This window comes from Ailuropoda melanoleuca, chromosome 1, assembly GCF_002007445.2.
Source record: "Ailuropoda melanoleuca isolate Jingjing chromosome 1, ASM200744v2, whole genome shotgun sequence".
Taxonomy (NCBI): Eukaryota; Metazoa; Chordata; class Mammalia; order Carnivora; family Ursidae; genus Ailuropoda; species Ailuropoda melanoleuca.
Genome location: NC_048218.1, coordinates 207,534,502 through 207,543,785, shown reverse-complemented (window position 1 = coordinate 207,543,785; position 9,284 = coordinate 207,534,502). Strand labels below are relative to the sequence as shown.

Below are 9,284 nucleotides of genomic sequence, written 5' to 3'. Positions count from 1 at the left end.
AATAAGTTTATACATCATGCTACATTCACCGCAAGTGTGGCTACCATTTGTCTGTTTGTCCAGTTACATTGCTATTACAGTATCATTAGCTGTAATCCTTACGGTGTGCCTTTTATTCCTGTGACTTACTCATCCCATAACTGGAAGCTGTGTCTCCCTCTCCCGTCACCCATTTGGCCCAACTCTTCATCTGCCTCCCCTCTGGCAACCACCAGTTTGTTCTCTGTATTTATAGGTCTCAGTCTGCTTTTGTTTGTAACTTGTATTTTTAAAGTGGATGCCAGTGATGTTATATGCCAACAATGACAGTTTTGTTTATTCCTGAGTGGTATTAAAACCTCTTATTTTTTAAAATTTATCTTAATGACACAACATTCAGTATTATGTTACGTAGCTTTCTTTTAAAGTTTGACTCCATATGAAACTTTCTATTCAACAGGAAGCACTACAACTTGCTTGTTTTCAGAATGGTTAGGTAATTATCTCGATTCTAGTTATTAGAGCTATAAAACCATTGTTTTCATTGAACAGAACATGTATTCAGTGCCTGTGTTATGTCTAGTGCTGTTAGGTGTTGGGAGTACAGTAGTGAAAAGAATAAACTTCCAGCCCTCATAGAGATTACATTCTAGTTTAAGAAGCAGATTAATAAAGTGACAAATATAATGTGAAGTTGGGCATGAACAAGAATGAAGCAGGGAAGTAGATGGTGAGTGACAGGCCCTATTTTGTGGATTTAGTAGTAAGGAAAGTCCTCTCTGAGGATGTGACATTTCAGGAGAAACCTAATAGAAGGAAGAATATAGTATGCGAGTATCTGGGAGAAGAGTGTTCTGAGTAGAAGAATCCATAAGTGTAAGACCCTGAGGTGGAACATATTAGGTATGTTCTTGAAAGAGCAAGATTGCCAGTATAGCAGAATGATAGTTTATGGAGGAGAGTGTTTGCCTATGAGGTACGAAGGACAAGCACATCATGTAAGCCCTCATAGGACATAAAGACTTTGGGTTTTATTCTAGGTGTGATGAGAAACCATTGGAGGTTTGAGAGGGAGTGAGCGTCCTGATTTGATTTAAGGTTTAAAAAGATCATTCAGAATTGTCTAGGGAGCCTCTGGGCCACCGAGAAAACAGGGAGGCCATTAATTGCAATATAGCCAATGGCTAAGAATGTTGGTTATGGAACTATTCCCGTTAAATTTGGGCATATTCCTTATCTTCTATGAGTTTCATATGATTCATGTGTAGAGTAAAGATGGTAATAGAATGGTGCCTCTTACATACTAAATGCTCAGTAAAGGATACTTGTATAATTCCCAATTAAACAGTAACAAAAAATAATGATGACTTTAGACTGTTAGCAATATAATGGTGAGAAATTTTATATTTAGTATATATCTTGAAGGTAGAGCTGATAGGATTTGCTGGTTAGATATATGGGGTATGAGAGAGGAATCTGAAGTTAGAGAACTGAGCTACTCGGGGGATTGGTGCCAACTCAAATAGTGGCACCAATTGAGATGGAAACCCTGGAAAAAGAGCAAATTCCAGAGGTGTGGTGTGAAATTTGTTTTTTTAAATGTTAACTTGAGATGCTTGTTTGACTCCCAGGTGGAGATGTTGAGCAGACAGTTAAATATGAGCTGTAATTCACTGGAGAGGTAGGGGACCGAGGAATTTGGGGATTATCAGCATACATGTAAAGGGACTGGGTAAAAAATTACTGAGGGAATGATCCTGTTGTATATAGAGAAGAGGTCAAATGACTGAGCCCTGGACACACTATTTTTCCTGTTCTGAAGAACCAGAAAAGAAAGTGAGGTGGAGCAGCTAGTGTGGTAGAAGAATCAGGGGAGTGTTTTGTCCAAGAAACCAAGGAGAAAATGATCCCTTTTAACATGAGCATTTGGTGGATTGAGAATTGTCCATTGGAATTGGCAGGCTGTAAGTCCTTGGTAGAGTAATTGACCAAGAAATCTTTGAATGTGACGTGAACACAATCGTTATGCCAGATGACAGGCCTAAACTGGGACTGTCCAGGCAATCCCAGTTGTATGGTCACTCTGTTCATTAGTGACCCTGATTACAGACATTTCAGTGGAATGTGGGGAAGGACACTCAGGCATGGAGCTGAAATGGAGAACGTGGTACAGAACTTTTTCAAGGACTTTTGCTGTAAGGATCATGGAGAGAAGACGAACAGTAGCTAGGAGAGGATGTGGAGTCCAGAGAAGGTTTTCTTTTCTTGGAAGATTATTGTTATTGCAGTAACTTTATATGCTGATGGGACTGATTTTGAGAGTAGGAATAACTGATAAAGCAGGAGAGGAGAATAGCTGTAAATGGAAAGTTCATAAAAAGGAGTGAGTACGTGATCCAGAACACATGTAGAGGGATTGGTGTTAGCTAGGAACATAGTGTGTTTAATAGGAGAGAAGGTAAGGTATATGGATGGGAAAAGAATTCAGGACAATTGGAGAATTTGGTAGGAGAAGGATATGGAAACTTTTCTCACTACCTATGTTTTGCCACTGAAGTTCTATCAGCTGAAGGGTGAAGAATGAAAAGTCTTATGTTTGAAGGTTAGAAAGGTATGGAACAATTCTGTAAGGTAATAGAGCGTAAACTGACCAAAGTAGAAAGACTGCTGGGTGGCAGTGAGTGGCTGCTTGAGCTGTGGGGTTAGAACTGCAAAGCTAAAGTAGTAGCCTCCGTTGTGTCTTTGTTCCTCAGCTTGAATTCAGGGCCAAAGTAAGTGGAGGGTTTGATTTAGTCAGTATTGACTTTTGCCAGGCAAATATAACTGAATGAAATGAAGGCAGAAATTATAGAGGATATATGGAACAGAGTGATTATAATTACTGACATGGGATCCAAGATGGGGAAGGAAGTTATAAAGATAAGGGGACTAGGAGAGAGTCACAATGATAATAGCTAACAGTCTGTGTCTTCCAGGTAACTGACATTGTAAATACTTTGCATTAAACAAATTTCTTTTTATTACTGATGTACAGTTGACATACAGTGTTATATTAGTTTTAGGTGCACCATGTAGCGATCAACAATTCTACATATTCTGCAGTGCTCACCGTGATAAATGTAGTTACCGTCCCTGTGCAATGTTACTACAATGTCATTGACTGTATTTCCTGTCCTGTACTTTTCATCTGTGTGACTTATTTATTTTATAACTGGAAGTTTGTACCTCTTAATCCCCTTCACCTATTTCACCCATCCCCCAGTAAAGGCTTTACATTTAATCTTTGGAGTAATCCTGTGGGGGTAGTGCTAGTATTACCATTTTAAAGATGAGGAAATTGAGGCATAGAGTTTCAGCAGCTTGCACAGGGTCATATAGTTGATAGCATTTTTGACCCAGGCAGTCAAGCTCCAGAGTCCATGCTTATAAGTGCTATATTACAGCTGCCTCTTAGTTGGACTATGAGAAGCTGGTAGGGTAGATGAACTGGCAGATCCTGTAAGGTTGAAGAATTATCAGAGTGAGGTTCTAGAAGGAATAATACTGGTATGAATATTGATGTACAGTTATCTGTTTAGGTCCGTGCTTTTAACTTCTTTTTTGAGAGTGTGTGGGTTAATGTGTCCCTGGCTAGTGTAGTGAAATCCTAAAACGCTTAGAGGAGAGGTGGACCCTGAGCTTATAAGATCTTTTCCTGGCCCATTTGATATGTGAAGGCCTGAGTAGTGGAGTTCTGAATTAAACCTATGGCTTTGGTAGTAAATACAGGCACTGGCCCTAGGTGTGTTCCAACAAATTGTTTTTAATTAGGCTTTGGAGGAACCAATAGTTTCATAGACCTCAGTAGGACGAGTTCATGGATCTCTCCAATAAGTCACCCTCACTGCTGTTTAGCTTCAGCCAGTTAAGCTTGAGTAACTTATTTAAGCTTTCTGAATTTGAATGTGCCTATCTGTATAATGAGAAGAGTAGTACCTACTTCAGCAGGATAGTTAAGAGCATTCAGTGAGAATAATGTAGTAGTGTGTTGTTGTTGTTTTGTTTTTTAAGTAAATTCTTCCTCCAACATGGGGCTAGAACTCACAACCCTGAGATCAAAAGTCACATGCTCTACCAACTCAGCCAGCCTGGTGCCCTGGTAGTTTGGTTTTTTGTTTTGGTTGATGTATTTTGAAGTTCTGTTGTTATGTGCATATGTGTTCAGAATTATGTGGTGTTGGTGAATTGACCCTTTAAATTTTATTTTTTTAGAGATTTTTATTTATTTGAGGGAGAGAGAGTACAAGTGAGAAAGGAGGGAGAGAGGGAGAGGGAGGAGGGAAAGGGAGAAGCAGATTCCCTGCTGAGCAGAGAGCTGTGGCTCAATCCCAGGATCCTGAGATCATGACCTGAGCCTAAGGCAGATGCTTAACTGACTGAGCCACCGGTGCCCCTTGACCCTTTTATTAATATGTAATGTCCCTCTTTTTCCCTGGTACCTTAAAAACATTTTTTTATTTGAGTATAGTTCACACATCTGGTAATTTTTTTGTTTTGTTTTGAAGTCTGCTTTGTATGATATTAGGATAGCCACTCCTGCTTAATTTGGATTAGTGTTGCATGGTATATCTTTTCCTTAATTATGTCATTACATTTGAATTGAGTTTCATCTAGATGGAATATAGTTGTGTCCTGTGTTAATTGACAATCTGACAATCTCTGTATTTTAATTGGAATAGTCCACTTACATTTAGTGTAATTATTGTTTCAGTTAAGGCCTATCATTTATTATTTGTTTCTAATAATAGCTTATTATTTTGGTTTTTTTTGGTAATTTTTATTTCTAGAATTTCCACTTGGTTCTTCTTTATATCTTCTATTTCTTTGCAGATACCTATTTTAAATTTTGTCTTAAGAGTTTTCAAAATTATTCATTTAATAATAGCTGCCTTAAAGTGCTCATCAGATGAGTTCAACTTCTGTGTCATTTTATCACTGGCCTTTATTCATTGTATTTTTTCATGTGATTTGACATTTTGTATATCAATTTTGGATTGTTTTCTGAACATTTTGAATCTTTTGTTATAAGACTGTGGGTTTTAAAGACACCTTATGGAAATGTTGATTTTTTGATTTATCAGGAACTTGGCCTGGGTGCACAAGGCTACAGGTTTCAACCAGCATTTTGTGGGCTGTGGTAAGTTCAGTTTAGTTTTCAGAGCTTTCGCAGTGCTATTTCTGTCTGTACTGTGTGTGCAGTACCAAGTGGTCAGTCTGCAACCTGACCAGCGGTCTGTTAGCCGACCCCTGAAAGTCTTTGTTATACTTATTAGGATCAGGTCCACTGTGGGCAGGTGTTGGGTTAGCTCAGTCAGGCTCTCTGCATCTCAGCACTGACTCTTGGGTGTCAGACTGTGCTGAGCTCAGGTCAGGGGATACTGGAGAGGTAAAATAGTAAACTTAGTAATACTTTGGCAGTTCTTTGAATTCTGGTGTCTGTTCCTGACCATCCTGCTGTTCTGTATTTTTAAAGGAAACTCACATAGTTGTTCCGTGCATTATATCCTCTGTGTGTGTGTGTGTGTGTGTGTGTGTGTGTGTGTGTGTGGTGTGATGGGCAGCAAAGCAAGGTTTATTGAATGATAGCAAAGTGATAGTACAAAGCTCCTGAGGAGGTAGGGGACCCAAGAGGGTTGCCCTATATCCATGTTTTGTAGTTGCATTCAGTGGCAGTAAAAGTTTGGCATATATTCCTCCATCTTATCTGTAGCTGGAACCCCTTGATAATCTTTGTCATTTTTATATGTATTTTTAAAGTGAAAAACAGGCTATAATTTTATTTTCTTGCAGTATCTTTATTTTGATTTGGTATGGCAGGTGTAGTATATGTAAAAAATTGATGGGTGGAGTGTTCTGTTTTTTATTCTGTGGAACAGGTCTTTGTGATGGATATTGGTTTTATATAATGTCTTTGATTTTGCTGTCAATGTAATGCCAACCTCATAGAGTTGGGAAGTGTTTCTTCCTTCATTATTTCCTGGATATAGTGTAGGATTAGTATTATTTCTCAAACATTTGATAGAATCTGTCAATAAAGACATCGGGCATTGGAATTTTCTTTGTGGGAAGGTTTATACTTACAAATTCAACTTTAAAAATAGATACTGGGTTATTCAAATTTTCCATTTCTAGCCTTGAGTCTTTGGTAATTTGTGCCTTCCAAGGATTGTGACCATTTGATTTAAGATGTTGATTTATTGACATAAAATTATTTATATTTTCCCATTCTCTTTTTAATGGGTATTGTCTTTCTAGCGATAACCTCTCTTTCAATTTTTCTCTTGGTAGTTTATGTATTTTTTCTCCCTTCGTCATTTTTGCTGGCAAACCATCTATTTTATTAATTTTTTCAAAGAACCATCTTTGGGTTTCATTGATTGGGGGGGTGATTTCATTGATTTTTAAAAATTCTCTTTTATTTTGTTTTTATGTCCCTGATTTTGGCTTTTTATTATGTCTTTATTATGGTTTTGACTTGATTTTTGTTTTCTAATTTCTTTCTTTCTTTTTTTTTTTTTTTTAAAGATTTTATTTACTTGATAGAGAGATTGCCTGTCTGCCTAGCAGGGAGCCCCATGTGGGTCTCAATCCCAGAACCCCAGGACCCCCGGATCATGACCCAAGCCAAAGGCAGATGCTTAATGGACTGAGCTACCCAGGCGGCCCTGTTTTCTAATTTCTTTAAAGTGGAAGCTTATGTTATTATTAAGTGAAGATCTTTCTTATTTTCTGTTATAACTATTTAAAACTGTAAATTTCCCTTTATTCACTGCTACCTGAATTTTCCAAAGTTTGAAATGTTGTATTTTCATTTTCATTTAGTTCAAGCAGTATTCCAATTTCCTTCTCATTTCTTTCTTGACTAGTGGGTTATTTAGAATTGTATGTGTGTTTACCAGATATTTGAAGATATTGTTTATATAATTTTTGTTTGTTTCCAGTTTAATTCCATTAGGTCCAGAGAATATCTTTGGTATGATTTCAGTCTTTTTAAATTTGTTGAACTTGGTGTTAAGTGCTACAGTTTGGATTATTCTGGGGTTTGTATACTTGAAAAGAGTATGATATTCAGTTGTTATTAGGTAGGGTATTCTGTAATGGTCAATTTAGGTGTACTTGGTTGATAGTAGTCTTAAGTATTCTGTGTCGTTATTGAATTTTCCGTCTACTTTATGTCTGTTATTGAGCAGTGTTGTAGTATATAATTGTGGACTTAAATATTTCTATTTTCAATTATCGGTATTTTGAAGCATTGGGTGCATTACATATTAGGATTATTGTCTCTGATGAATTGACGTTTTTATCATTATGTAACATCTATCTCTGGTTCTTATAATATTCCTTGTTTGAAATCTGCTTTGTTCAATAATATAGTCCTGTAGCTTTCTTTTGATTAGCATTGTCAAATTATATTTTTCTGTCTCTTTGTTCTTTTATCCTTTAAGTGTCTTTTTAGTTAAAGCGTCTTATAGACTGCATATAATTGGATCTTGCTCTTTAAACAGATAATTTCTGCTTTTTAATTTAATTTATTTTTTTTCATTGTGCTAAATGTAGTCTTTAATTCCCACCCCTTATTTTGGCTATCCCCCCATCTGCCTCCCCTCTGATAACCCTCAGTTTGCTCTCTATAGTTAAGAAACTGTTCTTGGTTTGTCTCTCTCTTTCTCTTTTTTTCCTTTGTTCATTTGTTTTGTTTCTTAAATTCCACATGAGTGAGATCATATGGGATTTGTCTTTGACTTATTTTGCTTAGGCCTTATACTCTGTAGCTCAGTCCCTGTTGTTGCAGATATCAAGATTTCATTCCTTTTTATGGCTGAATAATAGTCTTTTGCAAATATATACCTCATATTTTTTATCTATTCATCTATCAGTGGACACTTGGGCTGCTTTCATAGTTTGGCTGTTGTAAATAATGCTACTATTAGTTTGGGGTGCTTGTATCTCTTTGAATTAGTGTTTTTGTATTTTTTGGGTAAATACCCAGTAGTGTGGTTGCTGGATCATAGGGTAGTTCTGTTTTTTGGCTTTTAGGGACCTCCATACTCTTTTCCACAGTGGCCATACCGGTTTGCATTCCCACCAATAGTGCATGAATGTTCCTTGGTCTTCACTTCCTGGCCAACACCTGTTGTTCCTTTGTTCTTGATTTTAGCCATCTGACAAATGTGAGGTGATATCTCATTGTAGTTTTAATATCTCATTGTAGTTTTAATATATCTCATTGTAGTTTTAATTAGCTTTTCCCTGATGATGAGTGATGTTGAGGATGTTTTCATGTGTCTGTTGACCATCTGGATGTCTACGGAGAAATGCTGGTTCCTGTCTTCTGCCCATTTCTTAATTGGATTATTTGTTTTTTGGGTGTTGAGTTGTTTAAGTTCTTTATATATTTTGGATACTAATCTTTTATCTGATATGTCATTTGTAAATGTCTTCTATTCAGTAGGTTGCCTTTTAGTTTGGTTGATTGTTTCCTTCGCTGTGCAGAGCTTTTTATTTTGATGTAGTCCCAGTAGTTTATTTTTGCTTTTATTTCCTTTGTCTCAGAAGACATGTCTAGAAAAATGTTGCTATGGCTGATGTCAGAGAAATTACTGACTGTGCTGCCTTCAAGGATTTTTGTGGTTTCAGGTCTCACATTTAGGCTTTTAGATCATTTTGACTTTATTTTTGTGTATCATGAAAGAAAGTGGTCCAGTTTCATTCTTTTGCCTGTAGCTGTACATTTTCCCCAAGATGTTTGTTGAAGAGACTGTCTTTTTCCCATTGTATCTTCTTGCCTCCTTTGTCGTAGATTGACCATATAATTGTGGGTTTATTTCTGAGTTTTTTATTCTGTTCTGTTGATCTATGTGTGTGTTTATGCCAGTATCATACTGATTTAATTACTACTGTCTTATAGTAAAACATGAAATCTGGAATTGTGATACCTCCAGTTTTGTTTTTCTTTTTCAAGATTGCTTTGGCTACTGAGGTCTTCTTGGTTCCATACAAATTTTAGGATTGTTCTAATTCTGTGAAAAATGCTATTGGTATTTTGATAGGGATTGCATTAAATCTGTAAATTGCTTTGGGTAGTTTGGACATTTTAACAAGATTTGATAATTTCTGCTTTTTAATTGTAACATTAAGTCTGTTGACACTTAACAAAGCTATTGATATGAATGTGTTTAAATCTGCTTGTTTTGTATTTTATCTCTGTCCCATTTTTTTCTTCATTCCCTTTTATCCCCCCCCCCCCCCCCCCTTTCTTTTGGTTG

At 36.7% G+C, this 9,284-nt stretch overlaps 1 protein-coding gene across 1 annotated transcript in view; it reads left to right on the top strand.

The window, feature by feature from the left end:
• The first annotated feature begins 4,992 nt into the window (after positions 1-4,992).
• The window catches only part of KMT2C (lysine methyltransferase 2C), a 200,504-nt gene continuing 196,212 nt past the window's right edge, over positions 4,993-9,284 (top strand). The window contains exon 1 of the mRNA XM_034639824.1: positions 4,993-5,155. The gene's annotated coding sequence lies outside the window, so the exon portion shown is untranslated. The remainder of the gene's footprint in view (positions 5,156-9,284) is intronic.